At 34.4% G+C, this 25441-nt stretch overlaps 1 long non-coding RNA gene across 5 annotated transcripts in view; it reads left to right on the forward strand.

The window, feature by feature from the left end:
• The window catches only part of LOC145683314 (uncharacterized), a 564956-nt gene that overhangs the window by 101837 nt on the left and 437678 nt on the right, over positions 1 to 25441 (forward strand). For all 5 annotated transcript variants that reach the window (XR_014131021.1, XR_014131022.1, XR_014131023.1 and 2 more), the window contains exon 2: positions 13093 to 13167. This is a non-coding gene — a long non-coding RNA (uncharacterized LOC145683314). The remainder of the gene's footprint in view (positions 1 to 13092; positions 13168 to 25441) is intronic.

The following is a 25441-nucleotide window of genomic DNA, read 5'->3' on the forward strand; positions in this document are numbered from 1 at the left end:
TCGGTCCATACGAATTAGTGATTTTTCCTCAGCAACTGTTGAAAACTTGCTGAAATTTCTGCGTAGTCTTTGCAAAATTTTCGTACATAGTTCGTCAAACCCAGGAATGACTTGAGTTGTTTTGCGCTTGTGGGTGGCTTACAAGCTTTTATTGCCTGTATCACTTTTGGACTTATTTCGTATCCGGCCTCACTTACAATGTGACCTAATGCCAAAACTTTTTCCTCCATAAAGTGACACTTTTCTACTGATAATTTCAAGCCATACTTTCTTAGTCTTTGAAAAACAGAATGCAATACCGACACAATCTTTTCTTGATTGTTTACATAAAGGAATACGTCATCCATGTAATATGACACCGCTTCCGGATGGACGTTAGCTAATGTCATAGCCATGATTTACGTGTATATGGCTGGCGATTGGATGTATCCCATGGGTAATTTGGAATATTGGTAAGCACCGACGCCAGGAATGTTAAACGCCGTGTACTTTCTTGACTCCTTAGAAATGGATACAGTGTGATAGGCACTTTTGATGTCAAGTACACTGAAGAATTTATGACCCCCCATACATGTTAGAATCTGATGTATGGGAGGCAACGCCACGGAATGGAATTTTACGTGTTTATTTAAAGCCCTACAGTCGAGACATGCTCTGATCGCACCATTAGGCTTTTTAACGAACAACATGGGTGAATTGTAAGAGCTATTACTCTCCTCGATAATGTTCTGTTCGAGCAGGATGTTTATTTGCTCTTTAACTTTGTCTCTCATTGCAATTGGGATCGGATACTGTTGCCTTCTAAAAGGAACTTCCGTTTCCAATTCTATTTTATGTTCTACGCCTTTAACTCTGCCTAACTCATTGTCTCTCCACGCAAAAACATCAGCATAATCATAACAAAGCTTTTCCAATTTCTTTTTGATTTCAGGTTTAGTTTTTTCGCCAAATTTTAATCTTGTCTTGTCATAATTTTTCCGTGCATCTAACACCTCTTCAATTTCATCATCCGTTAATCCTTCCTGTCTCAATTCCGTCTCACTAACACATTCTTCCGCATCTCCAACTTTCAAATTCCTTGTTAACATTATTGTCTTGTTCGATGGATTAATTATCTCTAGACTCCGATTTTCTTTTGATAATATCGCTCTAGGTATAAATACATTGTACTGTGTTTCTAATAACTTATCAGGCTCTAATAGATACTCGTTATTTGCCCAAGAATTGACTAGATTGCCTTCAACAGTCGTTCTAGTTCTTGGTAACAACTTAACTCTATGTCCTAAGACCCATTTTGGTTTCAAACTTGTCTTTACACTAATCGCGATATTATCGGAAACTGTTCTTGTTTCCTGATCATTCTTACAATTTCTAGTCGGTCTTCCGAACCTTTGAACTACGATTTTACTATTTCCGTAGGCTACTTGACAATTCTGTGTTCTCAAGAAATCGTTCCCGATTAACATTTGGTACGGAAAGTCCTTTATTATTCTAAACTTTTGATGAAATGTCTGATTCGATATTTTAAATTTAATTACAGCCAATTTATTGATTACGAGTGTATTTTGCGTAATACCCTTAATTTTCGTTTGTCTTGGAATAATTCGCGCACTTGGTGGCACTAATTTCTCATTGATAATGGAAATTTGTGATCCACTATCAAGTAAAGCTTTAATTTGTCTATTTTCTATTTCTAATGGTAAATATACCACATTATTTTCCAAATTTACTGAGGCAATAACTTCTCGTGTTCTTACATTTCTGTTCCCTGTAAATGCGCCTCGCCCATTTACAGATGTATTCAGTTCAAATGACTAGGACCTGTGGTTTGGTAGTATGTTGTACCATTCACTTGTGCTGGTACAACTTGCACAAATCTTTGCTGATTATGATTATCAGAATAATGGCTTTGTTGACAACAAGAATTCTGACAACTGCCTTGCCAGTTTCCTTGTTGACCACGTCCACGATTATTTCGCCAGTATCCACCTCTATTACAACGTCTATTATGAAAACTATTGTTTCCTCTATTACTATTTTGACCTCTATTATTATTATTTGACCAATACTTGTTTTTATTTCCGCGATAAGTATTCCTATTATTACCTCTATATTGTCGATTGTTTCTAAAATTTTGATTCTTCCCTTGTTTTCTACGTTGACTATCGTGTTTTTCTTCTTCTTGCGTTTTTGCTGACAACGCGTGTTGCAATTTATCGATCTTTTTCTCTAATTCAGCGATCTGCGTTAGAATTTCCGGTTCTTGTTTAATTTGGTGTTCTTCTTTACTTTTTCTTACAACCCCGTGATCCAACTCGGACTCACTTCCTTCATCTTCGACTTGTTACCTGGTCTTTTTAACTAAGTCTTTAATTGTAACCTTTCCTGTTTCTCGTTTCACGCGCTTCGCGATTTTACATTTGTTCTTCTCGATCTTTTGTAGATCATCTACAAACTTATCTAAACTAGAGTAGGCTATCGTCCCTACTTTCTCCATATAGTATGGATGTAATCCACCATCTATTATTCCAATTTTCTTTATATCCGTCATATTTGAGTCTAACCTCTCGCAAAGAACGAGCATGTCATATACATAGTTTATGACAGCTTCGTCTTCTTGTTGCAAACGTTCCTTAATCCTGTCTTCAATATCGAGCGTCACATTCGATTTAGTAAAACCTCAACGATTTCTGCCTGTAAATCCTTATATTGGATTTCCGCTGTATTTTTTCGTTTCAGGAACAATTTTATCCAAAGTCTCCCTACTCCTTTAAAAATATTTGGTATCAACTCTTTTCTTTTGTTTACGGCGATACCTGCCATCTAACAAGCATCATCGAACTCATCAAAGAAAGAAACGATGTCACTATCGTTTTTCAAATCAAACTTTGGTAATTTATTTATGTTCGCGTAAAAAGTAATATTAGAAGCCATTTTAATACTATTACTATTTACTTACTGTTACTATTTACTAAATTCTGATCTAAATTTATAATGGATGGAAAATCTTCCGACTCGGATTTTATCACAGGACTACTAGGAAAGTTGAACACCGGTTCCTTACTTAAAATAATTTTGGGACTCGCGGCTGTGTCTTGACTACTAGAATTTTTTTGTCGTTCAGGTGTCCTTACACCAAATAAGTTATGTACTTCAATACTAATTCCCTTATTTGCCTTCTGTGCCCTCGTCAACACAGTATTTTCGTTCATTTATCAATATATACTTAATACAACTTATATTTCTGACTACGAAGTGTGGGAGGGTGGTGTGGGTTAACCTGATTACTTTATCTACTAGAGTCAATGTCTAAGCCTTTCGAGATCCGAACCAAATCTCGTATTCAATTGGTGAACGTTAACATTACAAAATTTTACCATCCTAAATTACTTAATCTACAATTATTTTAAACCGGGACTTGAACCAAACAAGCCTTCACCATAACAAGGTGAGCTATGCACTAGGACCGCTACAAAACCAGCAAATATCCACCATAACAACATCCAACCGTCGTGCCTAAATTGCATGGGGATAAATCAATGTGTGACGGTTGAAGATCGCTGCTACTCACCATCTGTGATGAGTAGTTTCGAAGCGGGAACAGAGAAAAACCACACAAATTTAACTTTCATTTAAATATCTGTATTCTATGAAATATCATGTGTTAATGTTGTTAATGTAGACTGTGTATAACGCGTCAGATCACATATCGTAAGCATCTAAGAAGTCAGTCACGAATAACTCGTACATAGCTGAGATACACATACCTTGCTAATAGATGACTGCCTGGACTGGATGTTGAAGTTCTACAACGATGAATAGTTCGTGCTGCGAATAGTCTATGTTAGCCGGCTATTGTTCAACCATAATCCAAGTTAATGGTTGTACTGGATAATGCTAGATCTTCCTAGATCTACTCCTGGACTGGACTCACAGTTGACTGATTACTGTGATAAGAGTACAAGTGGTTCTCTCTGTCGATCCTCCACTTCTGATCCCAATCCTTTCGGACCAGAGGTTTTTATTCTCATTTTCCAGACATTCTGGAATTCATGTTGTTGACTTTTTGTATATCTCAGCTATTGGTAAAACATTGGTTTCACCCGAATTACATCGTGATCAAATTCTCAGACGAACAACTTTCTGCAAATCTGACAGTTATGCCACAGTCAAAGTGTGTCACTGTTACAGCATTACATCTTGATGACATTTCAATTCTTCAACCAAAACATTGCAAATCACAATAACATACAAACTGACGACTTAGCGTCTAGCCATAACAAAACATAACATTCAACGCGTTTACAAATTATTGACGTAAACAAATAAACACAAACACGTGTTTACACTATATGACAACATTTCATTACTATACTTTGATACAACATTTAATAAATGAGATACTCTATCTCTAAAATAATATGTTCCAAAACCGTATATATCCACAATATATATATATATATATATATATATATATATATATATATATATATGTGTGTGTGTGTGTGTGTGTGTGTGTTTGTGTATTAACATCTGTTTCACTGGTTTCTTCGTAGAAGAGTGAACGAGGAAAAGAAATGGACTATCTTTGTTATCTAGGCGACGCTTCTCCATTTCTGCATGTGGTATAAACATTTCCATTTTGGTGTGAGAATATTTGTTTCGTCGTTTTTTGCTGCGGGGACAATTCCTTTCTTGCGATATCTTGAAATGTCTGCCATGTTCGTAGTGGGATCCAGCTTCTCCTGTGTTGTGTATTCGGAACCGGAACTTGTACCCCAACTTGAGTCGGAACAGTTTGCGCATGCGCCACCAAGTGTTCCGTAAACCAGTATGTGTGCGTGAGAGAGAAAGAGAGAGAGCTGGAAAGGAAACCAGACGCTAGCGGTGAGCGGACCACTGCTCTACAATGTTTCAATAGTAGTAGAAATATGTGTTCATATTTCTACGTATGTTGTAGCCTTTTGTAGTCTATGGTCTGCTGCTGCTGGTCCTGTCTTAAATCCGAACCGGGAGTGGGAGTTGGAACTGTATTTCTACTAAAATGGAACTGCTCATGCGTAATCAAGTGTATATGTGTGTGAACGAAAAATAGGCTATTGTCTTTTATAATGGTTCGAAAACAGTGATTGTAACATCCTAGTCCTTGCGTAGTCTGCTCTCGGGTACCGGTTCTGGTACTGGAACTTGACTCGGAGCTGGAGCATGGACCTGGAACAATTTGCGCATGCGCCACCAAGTGTTTCGTAAACCTAGTTTTTGTATGTTCCCGCATTCCTATCCTTGTTGGTACCTGAATATGGTATAACACCTTACCAGTTCGGACCGGAAAAATTGTTGGGACATTTTCCAGTACAAATCAATTTTTAAGACTGCAGGAACTCCGTTAAAAACCACCTGTGCCTTCTGACTGAATTTTGGGAAAATCCCAATAATTATAGAAAAAAGTGAGAATCTGTGTAAACCGTGTGTATGCTCTGCCGAATTAGCTGCCTCCTGATGGTCTCACGCTTTAACTAAAAACGTATGGCGCATATTGGTACTGCCCTGCATACGGGTTGGAGAAACTAAGGTAAGTGGAAAGAGGTGGTGAGATGTGCGGGTGAATAAACACACAAGTAAATTGGCACAGTGCTTGCTGGCACAGATACAGCCTTGAAACGTACATTTGTGCAGTCGCGTCGACTCCCAGTAGCGTGCCTGTCACATGACAAAAGTAAAGGAGAAGGTGTGTTGATATCAGGGAGGTGTTGGTCGAAATTGGAGGAACGTGTATGCATATGTTCAAAACTCATACTTCAAGGAAAGATGGGAACACAAACAAAGATCGTGATATATGCATGGAACGGAGGCTAGCAAAAAACAAATATACACAGCTCATGATGGTATCAAGATACAATTGTTTTTTTTTTATCTGCACACGTAGTTTGAATTTCTGTTGCACCAGATAAAAACGTTTGCGACCAGTGTCTGAAAGTTTATTCATTTGAAAAAGAAATAAAACTAAATATATGCTTCGAGGTATGCTATAATGGTTTGAAGCCTTACAAGTATATTTGCAAATCACAGATTCATAATTAATTACATACGATGTTCCAATATTCACACTATTTTACTTCCTTCTTTTGTCAAACAACTCATAAGTTTAAAGATAATAATATTTTAAATATTTATTTTAACCTTTAACAAATTAAAAGCTCACAGACGTAGTTTATCAGTTGGACCTATACGGGGTTGTTCAATTAATTCAAATAAGTAATTGGAAAGACTTAAGATATCTGGGTTGAGAAGTTACAGGCAGCGACTGCAGATGGTGATTGTTGCTGAAGATGATAGGGCTAATTACGTATTCTGTGAGTCTCAGTAGCTCGTATCGAGCAAACGGTTATAAAGTAAAACATGTTATGTCTAATTTCGATAGAATACATATTATTAAATCTCGGCTCTATGGTGTGAGCGCGGTGAAAGTGGAAATTGTGTTGCGTGAGTAATAACATTCAGGTGACTTTCAAAGTGAAGAAATCCTACAAAATTTACGGGGAAACCACATCTTCGAAGTTGAAAAGTGGTTTAAAGAAAATCCATGCTGACAGGTCCCACCTATAGCTGTGCGGTATTTCGATATGTGGATTCATAGATATTTTTAAGTATCGAAAACTTTTAAAATCGATGTATTAATTATTTCGTTGCTTCAATATTTCGGTACTTTCCAGTATCACAATATTACGATTCTTCGATAATTTTATTGCCTTAATATGTTCATGTTTAGCAGTATTTCGATATTTTCACGTTAACCTATTCAATCACAGATACTTATCTGCAATCGTACAAATTTATATAGCTGTGGATTTGTATCGTAGAAATATCATATTTGTATATTTTTAAATTGGAGTGCTGTAAAACATACATGTGACGCTTTGTTGCAAGGTATATTTATGTTTATAACTCCAAGCTGCATAATCGAAAAAATAAAGAAAACCTGTGAACTTCAGTATATTTATTATCAAGTGCACTGTATATATTAGTATCGTTCAACTATCAAAATATGACCAAAATATATTAAATGTGTCAACCAAATGCGGTTCGTAAGGTAAATTACGACTGTAAAGAATAACGTGGTATTGCTTCAAAGAAACAGTCGTGAAATTTTCTCCTGTTCTGACAGTTAAGAACATATACAAAAACAGTTAGTAACATTTCTTCTCTCAGTTTGATATCACAAAACTTTTAACTTTAAGGACATGACTTACCTCCCGAAACGGGTCCGGTGTCTAAATGGTAATATGTATTATGTCCTTTCTTTCTCGTGTATTTTGTATCTGTTTCAGTTTGTACGCAAATCATCAGGACGGTTTCTATTTTTCTCAATACAGAAAAACATCCTTCACTTAGCTCATTTGAAACGTTTTGATTTCGAACACCCAACCTAACTTCATCTCTGGTAGTCTTTGTCTTCAGCTTTCCTTTCTTTCTTTACATAACTGCATCACATTCATCTTTCCGTTTCCACAATTAATGCAGATTAAATATTCGCCTCCAGCCTTATATTCGCGATATTTCTTGGTTACTTGGAGATTATTTCTTCTATATTACCTCACTCAGTTAAATTCATCACTTTCATGGAGGTGAAGGAATGGATAAGAGTAAATATTATTGTAGATTTATTACCGTAGAGTCTCCCTAATTCCGTACCAGAGTGTAAATATTTCCCCCCTCCACAGGACTTCATTTTCCTAAGTTTTAAACTATGTAGTAATCGAAATTAATCGGTACCTCAAGATGAAGGGAAGCGTAAGAGTAATTGGCAAAGTTTGGCTTATATTAATTTGCCACTACAAGACGAAATATTTATTTTTTTATTTTGGCAAATATAGTTAAGATTTTCTTTATTTTATCGACTTCTACACTAGTTTTCCATACCCAAATCTGAACTCTTCTCAGCTTCTGAAGCGTAGGATATTTTTATTAGAGATTCTAAATTAAGATACCACAACATTCTTTCGTTTGTTCTGAGGTCTCCAATGGCATGGATACTTTGTTTGTACTGTGATTTCCATAAAGTCCATGTCGTTCTGAAAATCTCGTTCTGGGACTTATTTCGCACTTGGAGATATATGCTATACTTGGCCAACTGTTTCGGCATATTGAGCATTAAATTTGTCTCTTCTACAATTCGTTTTAAGACAAAACACTCTGTTCTTCATTTCATTCATCCAAATACATCAGTTGCAAATTAAAATTACATTGTTACAGTTGAAACAGTAACGAATAACAATAAAAAATAATTAGTATACAACAATATGGACACATTACTCTTGTTTTTAAAGTAAGAAAATCTCCTCCAATGCTTTACCTGGAGGAGTTTCCTAGTGTTGAAGCTACATCACCTCTCTGCACCGCCATGCTTACTCTTTGGATTAGGAAGGTGGTTGCTCTTTTATTACCGGATAACTGTCTGATGCGTATTTTCTTCCTTTCCCTATCTCTTTCCGATCTGTTGAATTGAAGAGAAATGAAGGTTAGGGGTGCAAACGTGTCTGTGCATGTGAAGTCCCAAATTAAGACTTTACTTTTCTGACAAGGATTTAAAGATATCCCATCTTTTTTTTTCTTCAGTTCTCACAATGATGTATTGCAGTTCGACTGTCGAGGATATCTAACTGTGCTCTTTATGTAGGTTCGCAAATATCTACTCACAGTTATAACGAATTCCTATTCTAAAAGATTCATCATTCAGGCGAAGGCCTAGAGAACGTGATGGCAAACATTTGGGCCAATGACCTGCCTCAACGGACGATGCAGCGATGAGTCTGGCCTTGTTTTCTGGGTTGTCGGAAGACTGTAGTAAAAATGAAAAATTTGATTGTATGATAGGTTCGTCCTATGTGGATTGTTTAGCACTGAAACTGAAGTCGGATAAATCGGAGCCAACCAAAAACGACCATGTGGACAAGCAATCTTGAACTTCAGAATCCCAGTGAAGATTGTTGTTCTGTTGAAGAAGTGATTTTATTAGATATTGAGATCCGTAGAATGATGCCAAGAAGGCGGGAATAGCCAAATCTAAGGATCTTCGAATAAATAATCCATCAACATTATCTGGGAGAAATCCTTGAAGCCATGTGATATCCTCAAGGACACAATTTAGGATAGATTCCAAACCAGATTTTATACTGTTGTCATATCTTTCTCATAAATCCTCTTCTTTCCATGAAGGTGAACATCGCAGGAAATATAATAATCTTGGGTTGGAAAATGATGTTCTTAGTAAGTAAAAGGCAGAATGAGCAGATATTTATGATAGATGTGAGAAATACTTGTGTAACTGGTTAATCTTCTCAGTTAATAGAGTTCTCGTTGTTTCAGCTGAGGAAGCAGCTCCAAGGAGGAAAGCGTTTGATGGCGACATGAATTGAATACCTGGAGCTACTTGGTTGTTTGACTAAAACATTGTGCCGTTTTGTTCACTTGTAGTTTCAACAAAGCTGATTTCACATTTCTAGAAATTTAGTTGCAGACCAATTGTAGCTGTCTGTGTGTTGATCATTTAAAATGTATTTAATACAACAGCCGGATAAACAGCTATTGCACCATCATCGAGGTACCAGATGTTTATGTCTGTCTTGATATTATTGACTATAGGCTGCAATATTAGAGGAAATAATGCTGGAACTAAAAGATTACCTTGTTGAACTCCTCTTTCTAATAAGATAATATCTTTGCCATAATATAAATTGTAGCTTGCTGGCTTCAACATAGATTTGGTGTACATAGGGGTATATCGAAGGAAAAACTTTCTTTGACGATAGATAGCATTGTACACCTGTCTATTTCATTGAATTCGTTCCTAAAATATATTTTAAGAAAGCTTTGGGTTTTTGGTGATAGTATGAGTAATAGATACGCGCTGTATGTGCTGCCGATTCAGCACCATGTTGAATGCCTACTCCAAGTTGGTGTGGAGCCAAAAATTTGAGTAGTAGATGTTTAATCCTCCCACAGATAATCTTGGATGTAAGTCTGAATTTGAAGTAACTCTGATGCTGAGAAGGAGAATACATAAGTGGAAGATCAGATGGAGGAAATAGATATCCAGGAGATAGCACATAGTGTTTATAAGGAAGTATGTGGAGGAGAACACCACGCCAACAGGTCTTTGCATCAATCAGTGAGACATAAAAAGCTAATCAAGGAAGCAGAAAAGCAGCTCACGGGGGACACCATAATTAGGAGAACTAAAGGTGTGGAAGACAGTCAGAAAGGGACTGAAAAAGAGTGAAAATTAAAGACAAGTTATCTACATTTGTGAGACTGAGCTTAGAGGCTGAACCTTGTAGTAGAGATTGTAATGAACATGTAGGAAGAGAAAGTATAAGGAGGAGGAAAATCTAATAACGTTTTGAAGAAATGTAAATGATTGCCTTGGAATATTAAAATAGACTAAGCGTCATTTCGAGAAATTTGCTAAAACAATTAAGGACGGAAAAAAATAGGCTAGAAATGTAAATGGACGGAGAAGGGAAAATCAACTTCATGGACATGATATTAGAGAAAATTGGAGGAAAATTCGAGTAAACTAGGTACAGGAAAGAACACAATGCTGAGATATACTTCCTAAGAAGAGAGACGTAGACATAAGGACGGAGAAGAATTTTATACTGGACATGAGAAAGAGGGATAAAAATATAGATAGTGAGGAAGAAAGAAACAAAGAAAGCTGACACAGAAATACCATGCCAGCTACTAAAGGGAAACAGATACTGAAGAGAAGCTTTAAAAAATAGAAAAGAGGAAGATGTAAAGAATGAAGGAAAGAATGGTTTGGAAATGAAAGTTTATGCGATAAAACGGAGGCACTGAAAAAACGTTGAAGAAGGAAGAAATCACAACTTATAGAAAAGATGGAAAGACGATAATATAGTTACTCATAGAAAAAAGGAAAGACGAGAGAAAGGAAGACAAGATCAAAAGAGGATGGAATAATGTACCAAGTTAATTGTAACGAGTGCAAGATGCTAGATGAAGTACGTAGGGGAAAGAGGAAATAATTTAGAAGAAAAGACTAGATGATGCTACACTAAAAATAAAAATAAAATGAAATGATTTTCTTTTAAATTTTACGTCGCATAGTTACGCAGGCTAGGTTGAAGAACACCAGGGATGTGAACTGAATCGAGTTTGGAATGGATAATTGGAAGAAACGGGAGAACACCAGGAAAACCTACTCACACTGCTATTCTCCACAACAAAGTCCACTACGCGCAAACTCGGGTCAAACAAGGGACCCCCAAACACCAAAGCTGGATGCTCTATCACTGAGTTAAGACTACAAAGACTAAGGAACGCAATATATATAAGAAGCGGGACATGAGATAAATTGTGAATGAATAAAAGGAGTATAGAGGGAAAAGGATTTTGATAAGGAAATGTAAAATAGCCTAGTATATTAAGAAATATGGGAAGAGAAAATGTATGAGAGAGATACTAAAAATTACTTTATTGTATTTACGGAAGAAGAAATGTCGTATTCCTACGTGTGTTTCATCTAAACTATTGACTCTTCAAAAACTGTATAGGACCTTGTTGCGTTTAGTCAAATAGTAAACATTTTTGTTACAAAATATTGTTAATAAAATCTCCATTTTAAATGACAATAAGAGAAATAGCTCTAAATGTTTTGCCAGTTGTCCTGGAGTTATCTATCCCTGGAAGGTCTCATACTGTCCGTTGCATGGCGCTGGTTGTGCCTGTATGCTCCTCTGGAGAATGCAGGTAGGGAGCGAAGTATTGTTCCAAATAAATGAATTGGGTGTAGTTCGTTCTAAATTTGCTGCGAATTGATAATATGGTGAAGTGAACTGAAATTGCGTTAACTTAGTGGAAAGAAGAACTGAGATTTATCCATAGTATCGGTTAAGAAGATTCTGGCCAAATCTAACCACTAAATTAGTATTCTTTCTAAATAAATGAGTGGTTCGTCCTGGTTTGTTTGGTAGATTTAAGTCTCCTTAGAATACTATTATACTTAGGTCATATCTTTTGACTTAACAGCTTTTTAAGAGCTAAGGTTGCTGCTTGCTAACCTATTTGACGTAACCAGTTAATTTCATCTACTAAAAGATGCACAAAATCACATAAAGAAATTCATTGCTTTAAATATAGTATTTTATGAGTTTAACAACCCTTATTGTTCTTGCATCTGGGGATATATCAATTTCATATGTATTTCTTGTTATTGAATTTCTTCGTATTATAGTAAAGTTTGTTATCTCTTTTGGGAAATAGGTTGTTGTAATTGCCACTATAACTGATAACCTGCTATACTGCTTACAATCATACAAGGTCACTGTTTTTGTTAATTTTCTTCTTTTTTTTGTCTCTGTGTAAGTATGATAGTTTTGGATTTATCTCTTTAATACCAAATAATTCAGTACTGAGAATTTTCGTTGGCATATAATTCTATATGCGTGTTTATTCCGCAAGAACCTTATTTACAGCAAATTTTATGCTCTTTCTTTTGGATAGTAATGTATTTTGAGCTAGAATGTAAGGGATCCGAGTTTTTTTAATTTTATCACGCTATTTTAGGAGGATTGTGGTTTAGGCCCCATTTTACCAAGATTGTTGCACCAGCTCAAATCTGAATAGGATACAATTTAATATGATATTTAGATGATCGTAATACACAGGTTTATCAAGTTTTTAAAACTACCAAACTTAATGCAACCAAAAGCTAATTATTCACTGGACTACTCGTTTTAAATCCTTGTTCGTGCGAGAAAAGAAACATGCCTAGGATGATTTTGGTTTTTCTAAATCTTTTATCTGCATTTTAAGTTTTCTTAATACTGAATATAAAATTTTCTGTTAAATGGATTTCTCGTTTACAGAGAAGAGTTATCAAATATTTTTTTTTAATTAAACAAGATTTGCAAAATAATCACAAAATAAAATATACATTACAGAAATGTAAATTATAATATATGTAACAATAGAATTGAATGGTTGTTTTGTTTCTTATTTTCAAAATATATTTGTGTGAACTGAGCTTGTTTGTAATTTTCTTTTGTAACACCATTGATTGCCTTACAGATGCACATCACTTGCTTAGTTGGCACATAGAGTGAAAGAAGCTTTTTATATTATTGCCAGCGTTTCGTGAATTTGGTAATGTATTTTTTATATTTCTTTTAGTAGAAAACTTGAATAATATTAAAAATAATTATAAGTTATATTACGTCATCACTAGGATTAGTTTATGTTGAAATTATGTATAGTAATTATTCTCAACTGAAACTTTGTTCCATATTAGGAAAAATTGATTAACATGCTTTACTGAATTTAGCTATTAGTATTTCAACTTTTGCCAAGGTTTACTTTATTCTTAGGATTTTGTCCATACATTCTTTACACTTTACCCTTTCCAGAAGTCATCTCACCATTGCTTCCCTTCTCAAAATTTAGTAAAAGAACGCTAATATACTTTAGAGTACCAAAGATTGGAAATCCTAAAATGAAAGTATGTTATACTGTAAAATATGTGCTAAGATGTATTGAAAGATATTTACTAACGTGATAAATTCACATAATTGTGTCAGAAGGGCTAAGTGAAGAAACACCGTTTCGTGCGAGAACTTGAGGTTAAATATAACTTCCGTTCCAGCGGTGGATGGTTGCCAAGCGCTCTCGTTTATCTCCCAGCAAAGAGGATATTTTTTTTTCAAACTCATGTTCCGTAGATGTAGACAGTCTTGATTCTTTGATTGTTTTGATTTTTTGCTTGTTAGAAGGAATTGATTTGACTTTTTCTTAAACAATAATTGGTCTGAATGAGGTTGACTATTAGAACCTATAGTTTTCTGAATATTCATTAAGTGATTGTTCAAAAGATTTGCAATAATACATGGGTCACTAGTAAGATTGCCACTTGATTCAATGTCAATGTTTTCTTCAATTACTCGTTCTTTAGTATGTTTCATGTTTAATTATCGGTCTTATTATCGGTCTTATTTGGCGCTCTTATTTTCAGATTTTATTATGCGTATTGAGTAATATCGTGCTCTTGCCAATTTTAAGATATTTTTATGTTTTTTATAGCTTATATAGTACCCTGTCATGTTACTTAGTAACTCTACTCCCTTATATGATAAATTGGAAGATCTTAAGTTCTTACTAGAAACTTTTATTGTTGTAGCTATCCAAGATTTATTATTTGTTATTGAAATTGGGCAAAGTTCTCTAGGAAATGCCTCATTGTAGTAACGAGTGTATGCGTCATGGAAAATGTTACAAGCTTCTTTTAAGGATATTTGATGTATATTTCCTCCTAGCGTTCATGACTAGGTAGAAAATTGAAATGGGAGATATTCGTTTTATTAAAAATTCTTGTGTATGCGGATTTGACTTTCGAGTGTCTTTTCATTAGCTTTTTGTACAATGAAAAGATTTAAAAGAAATAATTCAGCTTAATGATCCGAGAAACCACTCTTTATGTCTCTAACTTTGCTGTTTATGTATATTTTTGTTATAAAGTAATTGATCGATTACGCTACGACTATGATAAGTTATTCTTGTAGGTACATTGACCATTCGTGTTAAATAATACGTATTTAAGAATAGGTTGAGTTGATCATCGATATCAGTTACAAGGAAATTTATATTCAGACCACCTACTGTAACAGGATGTTTATTAGACTGAGCAAAATAGACCATAGTTAATTCACGGTTTTCAATAGAAATATTCAGATCGCTGTGAGGAGTTCTATAATCACATATTACAAACAGGTCAAGAGTCTTATTGAAATACATAATGATAAAGTAATTCGAAACTAAGGCATCTATACTGGTAAGAATGTGCTTTCTTGTTTTTATCTTCGTTGCTGAAAGAACAATGGAAGCAGGTACAACGAACAAATAAAATGATCCATCCATGCTGGAATGAGAGAAGAGAAAAAGAAAAAGGAGTTGAATTCCATTGTCTTTTAAAGTCAGTTATATTTCAACTGACGTAACTCTCAACGTGTGCTCATATTAGCCTGTAGGCTAACAACTAAACCTGTAATCGTAATATGGTCAGTTCGATTACATCATCGTTTATTCTTTTCAGTTTTTAATGATATTATCCTTAGTGCATAGATATTTCCTTTAAATAATTATAATTCAAGAAATCACTTGTATATGTGTATATATTTAACGAATCAATCGAAGACATAAGTTTGTTTTAATAATAACATTTTAAATGGGCGTCTAGACTGAACGTCGGTATATTATACATTTATGTTAAATACTAATTAAGCAAAACTTGTAATGGCAATACAACTCGTTTCGTGTAGCTTACAGGCTATAAAGAACGCTGAACTCCAGAATAATCAACCAAATAAGATTCAAACTTTGTAAATAATGACGATTTATTAGCTTCTCTATTAAATGTTTGTGTTTCGAGTACAAATTGGAACTATTTGGCTTTTCCATTAAAAATAACCTGTAGTATATACTTGTAAATTCGTAACTATAATGAAAATTCTACACATTCTTGTACCATTTAGAGTAAGACTGATATTGTCATATAACGATAAAGTTTCCTTATTTTTTTATCAAAAATGATAAAACATTTTCCAATATCTCATTCAAAATTTTCAAATAATTTCAATACGTAGTGGGTATGTCATAGTCACTACCATACGCCTATTAATATATAGGTACTAACATCAAAATAAGAAGACGACCCTCTTGAAACAAGGTCGAATAGAAAGGATTATACAGTTAACCGAGAATCATACCGGAATAATGAACCAGATTCGCAGCTCTTCTATTACGAATAAGTTATATAGAAACATAGTATTCATAAATAGTTATGGTTCGTTTTATCATAATGCACTACAATCTTTACTTAACATAACAAAAAGCATACAGCCTTTAGAAAAGGCTATGACCTCTTTTCTCAAACCCGTTAAATATATATTTATTTAACTTAGACTATATTACATTCTAAAGAGCCTCTTTTGGACAAGAACTATCTAGGTCGGAAGTCAAAGGACGAATATTTAACCGTACATAACTTGTGCAATAGATTAAAATTCAGAACTAAATTGGACGCCGACCTCAAAGATCAAATATTAAACCAGATGTGAGGGACGAAACATATTAAAATTCAGTTTATATATTTGGTGTAGAGGTGAAGTATTTGACTGTGACAATTTCCTATACGGTACAACACTTAAAAATGTGTTTTCACATTTGTCAATGTATCATCGACTACTATATAACATAAGTTCTGACCTCGATATCAAAGTAAAATAGTTAATTTAGTATAGCCCATAAACAGTACTACATATTATAATTCTGTATCCAAACAAAGCAATTCTCATTGACTATTATATACGGTAAAAATTTTGAAAGATCAAATATCTAACCTTGTATATCTTGAAATTGTTACTATATATTAAATTATATTTACTGACTTAGCAATGTTACATTGACTACTATATACACAAAAAGTTGTGAACCTCGAGGTAAAAGGTTAACTTTTTACTTGTTACAACATGTTGAAATTTTGTTTGCTGTTTCATTGTAATGACCACAAAGATTTGATATGAAAAAAGCCGAGATCTCAAGTCAAATCTTATTGTCTCAAGTCAACTCAAATTTGTCAAACCCTATTTAACATACCAGGAATTTCTTCCTAATTGTTTCTGTCAGTCTATATTTCTCTCTTTTTTCATCCTCTATCAAAATTCTTTTTATGCAATGTTTGTGAAGTGGATCTATGTAGAAACAAGTAGTTCAACCAATGAATTTAAAAAAATTTCTTTGCTTTATTTCTTTCTTAATTTTCTTCCTTTGTCCTACAAGCTTGATTTTTTTTAAATATTTATGTAGCTGATACAATTACAACCATTAACATTACAACTAGTACTACTAGTTCCAAGTTCCTTTGATATTGAAATATTTAATTTCGGTGCAGCATCTTGGAACTTCGTAATAGTTCGTACATTTTTGTCCTACCAGACAAAATAATATATCACTCAAATAAACCAAGAGGGGTCATTTCAAAATATTCAAAAATTTTCAATTTGTACGAAAAAAATTTAAAATTTTTAAACACTTCAATTGCCTGTATTGCGACAGTTTCAAATTTTAAATTTAATTAGCACATAATTCTGTATTTTTTTCTACTTCGAAGGCAATTTATACCCATGTAAGAAACAAAGGATGATCATCTAAAATTTGAATTGCCTATTTTCATGAATTCTCTACATTTGTCGGATATGTCTGTAGCAACCAGCAGAAATTTACTATTCGAATAAGCGATGGAGAGTTGTTACAAAACTTGCGGACCAATTTTGTGTTCCAAATTTTCAAATCAAAATTTAACTAGCTCACAATTGTGTACCAGCCTTATATCTTTTTATATATATAATGAAAAAATGTAGCGTTTAAATAAGCGAAGGAGAGCAATATTAAACTTTGTAGTTTCATTTAGTTTAGTGCGATCATTTCAAATTCAAACTTTAAGTAACTAACTCAGTACCTTGTTACTGAATATTTATGTTCTATGAATTTCTAATTATACATATTTAATAATCTATATAAAGCGTGTCCAAAATGGGGTCTATAGAATGTAATTTAGACAGAGTTATGTAATTTAGACAATATAGCCACAAATCTATAGTTATATTGTAAACTCTGCTATGGTAAAAATTGGTTGACGAAATGTTTTAGTAATTTCTATTATTATTTATAGGGTTATTTAAGACAATTCCTTGCCTTTAAATAGTGGTTGAAAACGTGCTCGTTCTTTTGCCTACGTTTATGTTGGTAACATGGGGTTGAAATTATGCTCGTGCTTTGAGAAACATTGGTGAAGATATTCTTGTACCATTTCATAATATGGGGTAGGAAAATGCGCTGAATTCCTTTTACTGTTCTTATTCTCAATTTTTGCTTTTAAACTGTTGAAAGGTGCTCATAATATTTTATTAGATTCTTATATAATTTTTGTTATGCTAAAATAATAGGTTGGTATATGTATTCATATTCTTTCACTATCATTTCCGATGTGTTAAGTGAGTGAAAATGTGCTTAGTAGATGAAAAACGATCCTTAATCCTTTGTCATCATATCAGAAAGAGTCCGTACAAGGGCCCATTTTAGCATACGTTATGATGTGTAAATTCCCAGGAAGATATTTTTCGGGAATATTCACGTGAATATTCCTCTAAATTCCTCAAAATGGGAGTTTACGTGCACTCACGTCCAAGATTATTGTCGTATGTCTATAAATATGTTGTTATAAAAATATAATTTGATAACGAATTTGACCGGTATTATTTATAAATTTAGATGTGTATAATCGGCGATTACATATACATCGAACATTTTATGTAAATAAGAAAAACACAAAGAAAATGAAACTTTCTTGTCCATTAGCAACATTTTGTTTTACTCATTCTAATTTACGTATTTATATTTTTTCCTATGAAATTTACAACAAATACACATTTTTTGATTATACACATACTATCAGTATTAAAAGTATCCTCCAAAATCATTATCGAATAATATTCTTAAAAGAAGACAATTTTCATATCACAGTATTACTGTTGTCCCCAAAGGACTCTTCAAGATGTATTTTCTGAACGGTATTGTGTTATTTTATTAATACTTTATTATATTTAGAGAGTACGCATAAGTGTATATTTACTTACAATATGTCCTATTGAAGTAAATATGTGTGAAAATGGTATACTTAGTACACATACATAACCAATAAACAGTATAAATTTATATGTAAGTGGATTTTCTAAACTTGACTCTACTACTGGTATTATAAACATGTAAAGTTTCTAAATGTTATAAACAAATTAGGTTGGGTAACTGCCAGAAGAAACAGGTCTCACAATTAATCAACATTTGCAAATACATATTTATATTCACAATATCTCCAAGACGCTGATATATCTTTTTAATTTTGCACACACACTCCCACACACAAAATGTATTTCTACCTATTTCTCAAACTTTTATGGTGTAATTCACATGTAAGGGAAATCTGAGTTTTTTTCAGACATTCGAGTCAGCAACAAGAGACACACCAACGTCTATTTGTAACAGTGGTTCGGGTGTATTAATACTACGTATTTCATCTCTATTTCTACATAATTTCTACATTACTTTAAAAAGTAGTTTCTTTTCAACATTTGTATGTTAGTACTTTGCTACTTTTTAGTACAAATTGAAATACAACTTTGAAGATCATATTAGTTATATAAAGTACAGGCAACGAGTTGAGCTCCTTCGTGGCTATGGGGTTAGCGTACGCGCTTCTGGCGTGGGAGACCCGATTCCCGGTGGGAGCTCATGTGGTTTCGAATCCACGTTAATCAGTAGGTCCACGTTTCATATAGCCTTGCTGCTGAAGGGGACGCTAAATTTAAAATCAAGTCAACACAGGCAACGAATCTAGTTTTTTAACCTCCAAATTATTTATTTAATACCTACAAGTAAATCATAATAAATGAAAATAAAGCAATTAGTCACATGAACTCCCACATAATCGGAAAAATCCCCAACAAATTAAAATGATCCTTGTAGCACTTCTTTTACGTTTCACACGCTGAAAATAATAAAACTAATTCGAAAAACATGCTTATGATCTAAAGTGGACAAGGTGATAAGTGGACAAGTCCCTTGCAGTTTAGATCTTAGCGTTGTCTGTACATGCTTTTATTATTTTCACCGTACTAAACTTGCAACCATGATCATTTCAAAGTGTGGGAGATTTGTCTGATTGTGTGGGACTTTCAGTCATTTGTGTAGGGGTTGTGACAATTTGTGGTGGGGGAGTTTTCGACATTTCTGTGGGCTAATGGGGTCGTGCTACCAGTGGAGTTAAATTTGCATTTAAACGGCACCACAACTTTTAACAATTACCTTAATTATGATAGAAATTTATGAATCCATATTACATTGATTGATTTCGATATTTTACGGTCAGAAATCCACAACACTGAGTGCAAATAATAGCTTATGTGGATCTAACACCACTGTTTTACGCGACCCCGAAAACAATCAATTCAACTCTAGTATCGAAAGTTTTCAATCGCTTTTATATGTTGTTCCCTCCTGCTACCTATTGGTGTTCTAGGAAAGTTACCCAAGCAGCACTACTTTCCAAATCCAATGTGTACGATTTATGGTTGAAACAACTTAAATCATACCAAAAGTAAGTAGGAACGCACGCACACACACACACACACACACACACACGCACACATACATACATCCAGACTGTTCCATAATTCGTGTAATTTTTTACAGCACTGGGAGAAGATGGAATTTTCACACTATTAATATAAAATTTAGCACCCTTATTGAGAAATATCTAAATTTTTCAATTTTCTAAACATAATAGAAGATAATTCTTTTTAGCACCCCTTTTAGGGTGTAAACACAAAAGTTCATTTTCCTTATGGGAGATTCAATGTTAAATTTTGGCAGCAGTTTTCTCAAATATTTATTCGCAAAGACGGCAAATGAGTTGTATTTGTCACAAAATGCATATATACTCATTAACAAAGTTAGTAAAGCCGTCTCAAACATTATTTTGGGAAGGCCTTCCTTTTCGGGGGTAAGGAGCGTAAAAACGTGGTATGAGATGTCTTACCAAATTCCCAAAATTTATTTTCGGAGTGTCAGTAAACGTCACATTGATCACGAACGTCACAGAATGAACGCCCAAATGCTCCTAACATGTAAACGTGACTGATAATGAGGACATACGAGAAGAATGCATTTTTTATTTTATATGGTGAAATTTGGCATCATTGTAGTAAAGGAGTATGCGTTTTTGAAATCTGGAATGCTACTTTGGTAACGCAGCGCCTTAGGGGGCATAAAGGGCGAACCAGTAGACGATGGATCTTTATAAAAGTTTATTTTTTTTTCCGAAATGCCAGTAAGCGTCAGAATTTTCACAAATGTCACAGAATTAATATTCTAATGCTCCTTGCATGGATAGTGTCCTATGTAGGGCTATAGTCCCTTTTGAAAAATAAAAAAGGACGATAAATATCCTTAGCAGGGACTACGAGAAGAAGGTATTTTTTGTCAATTAATGTGAAATTTGGCGTCGATGAAGCAAAACGGTATATGTTTCTCATATCTGCTATATTATTTTGTTAATGTACTGGCTTAGGGGGGCACAGGGGGTGAAGCATAAGTTATTGGATCTTTATACAAATTCCAAGTTTTATTTTGGAAAATCCTATGTGTGTCAGATTATTCGCAAATCTCACAGAATTAATATTCTTATGCTCCTTGCATGTGGCAGTGACTGATAATGGGCTACAGCCACCCTTCCAAAAATCACATAATTTACGGTAAACATCCTTAACAGGCACATACAGGAAGGAGATAAATATGCTTTACAATTAATGTGCAATTTGCCATTATTGTAGAAGAATATTGTGATTTTTTTAAAATTTCGAATCTAGTGTAAATGAATATCGTCTGTCAGTGTAACAGTTTGAGGATATAGCTTTATTCTTTGGCATGACTGGAATAAAAATTGTGTGTGTGTGTGTGTTAATCTCCGCTTCGGTCTTTTAGTCGTAGAAGAGAACGAGTAAAACGATTTGATTTCTTATGTTATTTATGCGCTGGTTCTGCATTTCTGCATGCTGTCACAGCTTTTATAGATTTGTAGTTGGAATATATGTTCATTTTATACCTCTGTAGGGTTGCGAAATATACCATAAGTTTCTGCATGTTGTCAAGCGACTGATGCTGCTGAGTTCAACTGGAATCGTAACTGGGAGTTGGAAGTACAATATTCTGCGCAATCGTGTAATTTGTACTAAACTGAAAGTGCTCATTCGTCACCAAGTGCTCCGTAAACCATGGGTCAGTGTGTGTGTGAGAGAGAGCCGAAATGCAATCTTTAAATTTTAAGTCCCACCAAAATGCCGGATAAGCTGAAAAATACATTCGAAGAGAGAGCGAAACACTGAGAAACCGCAGTTTTACTCTAAGGCCTAGAAAAAAGCAAAGACTATATTCGTATTTAACATGTCCGAAAACAACTACATACCGGCCAAATCGTTTAAAATTGTCTTAAAAAGTGTATATCTCACATAAATCGTAAGACCTAGGTCAAAGAATATGGTATTCGTAATCAGTGTGTCCGAAAACTCTATACGCCGAATTTCTTTCAATCGTTTAAATTTTCATTATAAAGGGCGAATCCCATATAAACTAATATAATACGTAGGTAAAAACATATATGTTATTCGTACCCAGCATGCACGAAAACCACTACAAGCCGAGTATTATCGAAATCGGTTAAAATTGTCTTCAAATGTACGCCCCCCAACATAAGACTTACGTAGAAATAAATACGATATTCGTAATCAACATGAACGAAAGCCTCTATATGATCAGTTTCATTACAACCGCTTAAAATTGTTATCAAAAGTGCGTATCCGACATATACTTTAAGACCTAGGTAAAAATAAGTATGATAGTCACAACCAGCTTGTTCAAAGACCCCTCTATGCCGAGCTTTATGGAAATCAATTAAAATTGTCATACAAATAGCGTATCTCACATAAACTCTAAGAACTAGAAAAATAAATGACTGTCGTAATCAGCATATTCGAAAATCCCTATTTACCAGGTTTTATACAAATCGGCTGAAATTGTCATAAAAAGGGCGTATATCACTTCAACTACTTGGCTGAAGTAAAAGTAAATATGATGTTTGTAATCAGAATGCTGGAAAACTCATATTTGCCGAGTTTCATCCAAATCGGTTTCAATTGTCATACAAAGTGCGTAACGCACATAACTGTAAGACCTAGGTGAAAAAGATGATATTTGTAATCAGCATGTTCGAAAACCCCTATACACTGAGTTTCATGCAAGTTGGTTAAAATTGTTACAAAAGGGCGTAGCCGACATACTTCACTATACGCCATAGTCATAAAAGAAGCCAAAACACCGTCGTCAATGTCATACTCGTGCTGCTCCTGTGTGTTATCGAAACCGGAACTGGAACAGTAGTCGTAATCGGAATTGTAATGTTTCTGTGCATGGTTGTTATTTGCACTAAATTCGAAATGTAATTTTATTGGGCATGCGCTACCAAGTGCATCGTGAACAATGTGATTGTTTGCGAGTTTGCGAGTGTATGTGTGTGTGTGTGTGTTCCCGCAATCCTATCCTTGTTGGTACCTGCATATGGTTTAACACCAGTTGGGACCGAAAAAAATGTTGGGGCTTTTTCCGGTGCCAACAACTTTGAAGCCTACTGAGGCTTCGTGCCGAACCCCTGAGCCTCCTCGCCGAAATTCGGGAAGGTCCCAATAATTATAGAGAAATGTTAGAATTTGTGTAAACCGTGTGTATGCTCTGTCGAATTAGCTGTCTCTTGATGGTCTCACACTCTAATTAAGAAATGATGTGTAAATATGACGCATACCCCATCTATTGGCACTGCCCTGCTTACTGGATGGAGAAACGTAAGGGAAGTGGATAGAGGAGGTGAGTCGTGTGGCGGAATAAACACACAAGTAAATTTTCAAAGTGCTTTTTGGTACCGATACAACCTTGAAATTTTCGTTTGCGCAGTCGCGTCGACTCCCAGTAGCCAGCCTGTCATATGACATAGTTAAAGAGTAGAAGGTGTGTTGAAATCAGGGAAGGCATCGATCACAATTGTAGAAACTTATATGCATATATTTACAAATAGTAGTTCCAGAAACAATGGAAACAGAAACAAAGATTGAAAAAATTGAATGGAAGAGAGGCTGGCGTAAAACATATACACAGCGCATGATCTTATCGGGACACAATTATCGTTTCTATACATACACGCAGATCGACTTTCTCTTGTTCCAGATATGATCCATATATAACATTCATACATAACTACATACGATATGATCCACTTTTACACTACTTTTTTCTATCGTTTGTCTAAGAACTCTATAGTTTAAAATAATAATAAAGTAAATATTTATTTCAACTTTTAACAAATAAAATCTCACAACCGTAGTTTACTAATATGTTGTATACAGATTTTTTAAAATTAATTCAAACATATAGAAACACGTAAAGTGTATGGGTTGGCAAAGAACAGGTAGCGGCCACAGCCCTTGATTGTTGGACGGAGTGATAGGGCTAACTACATATTGTGTGAGTCTCAGTAGAATATAAGTGTACCTCTGTCGACCTAGCAGTCATAAACTAAAATAAGTTAACTTTAATTCCAAAGAGGCCAAATTATTAAAGCTCCAATACATGGTGTTAGCGTGTTGAAAGTGGTATGTGTGCTGATTGTGTATCGAGTAACAACATTTAGGTGACGGTCAAAGTGATATAATCCTACAAATTTTACGGGAAACCTCATCCTAGAAGATTAACAGTTTTTAAAAGAAAATCCTCGGTGACAGGTCCTACGTACAGCTGTGCGATATTTCTGTTTATCGATTGATAGATATATTTAAGTATCGAAAAGTTTTAATAGCGATTTTCAATATCTTTCAATATTTCGGTATCTTTCAGTGTTGCGATATTACGATTCCTCTATGCATTTAATGCTTTAATATGTCCATGTTACGCAATATTTCGATATTTTCTATTTATCCTCTTCAATCCCAGGTAATTATCTGCAATCGTACAAATTTATAAATTTGTGTATTTATTTCGTAGAAATAGCAAATTTGAATATTTTTAATTGGAGTGCTATAAAACATACGTTGACGTTTTGTGAGAAGACAGTACCTATGTATATTTATTTTTATAACCCGAAGCTGCATTATCGAAAAAACAAAGAAAAACAGTGAATTTCAGTACATTTGTTATATAGTGCACTATGTATATTAGTATTTTTCAACTATCAAAATACGAGCACAAATCTCAATGCTGTGTACCAAAGGCGACTTGTTAGGTAATTGCGACAGTAAAAAATAAAATGGTATTACTTCAAATAATAAGCCGTAAAATTTTCTCGTGTTCTGACTGTTGAGAACAAAAATAAAAACAGTAAGTAACATTTCTTCTCCCCGTGTGATGCGACAAAACTTTTAAGTTTTACGGACATGACTTCCCTCCCGAGCCGAGTCTGGTATTTAAATGGTAATTTTTATTATTACTATATCCCTTCTTTCATCGTCTGCATTTCATATCTATTTCACTTTGCAGGCAAATCATCTGGACAGTTTCTATTTTCTTTATACACAAAAACATCTTTCTCTTAGCTCACTTAAAATTTTTTTATATCGAACACCCAACCTTACTCCATCTTTGGTAGGTTTTGTCTTCAGCCTTCTGTCTTTGAATATCTGCGTCACATTCACGTAAGAATTCTTGGTTGGTTCAAGGCTTATCATCCTATATAGTACAGATACTACAGGAAACGTGCAATACAACTTAAAGCGTT

This window comes from Thermobia domestica, chromosome 4 (genome assembly GCF_964235325.1).
Source record: "Thermobia domestica chromosome 4, izTheDome1.hap1.1, whole genome shotgun sequence".
Classification (NCBI taxonomy): domain Eukaryota; kingdom Metazoa; phylum Arthropoda; class Insecta; order Zygentoma; family Lepismatidae; genus Thermobia; species Thermobia domestica.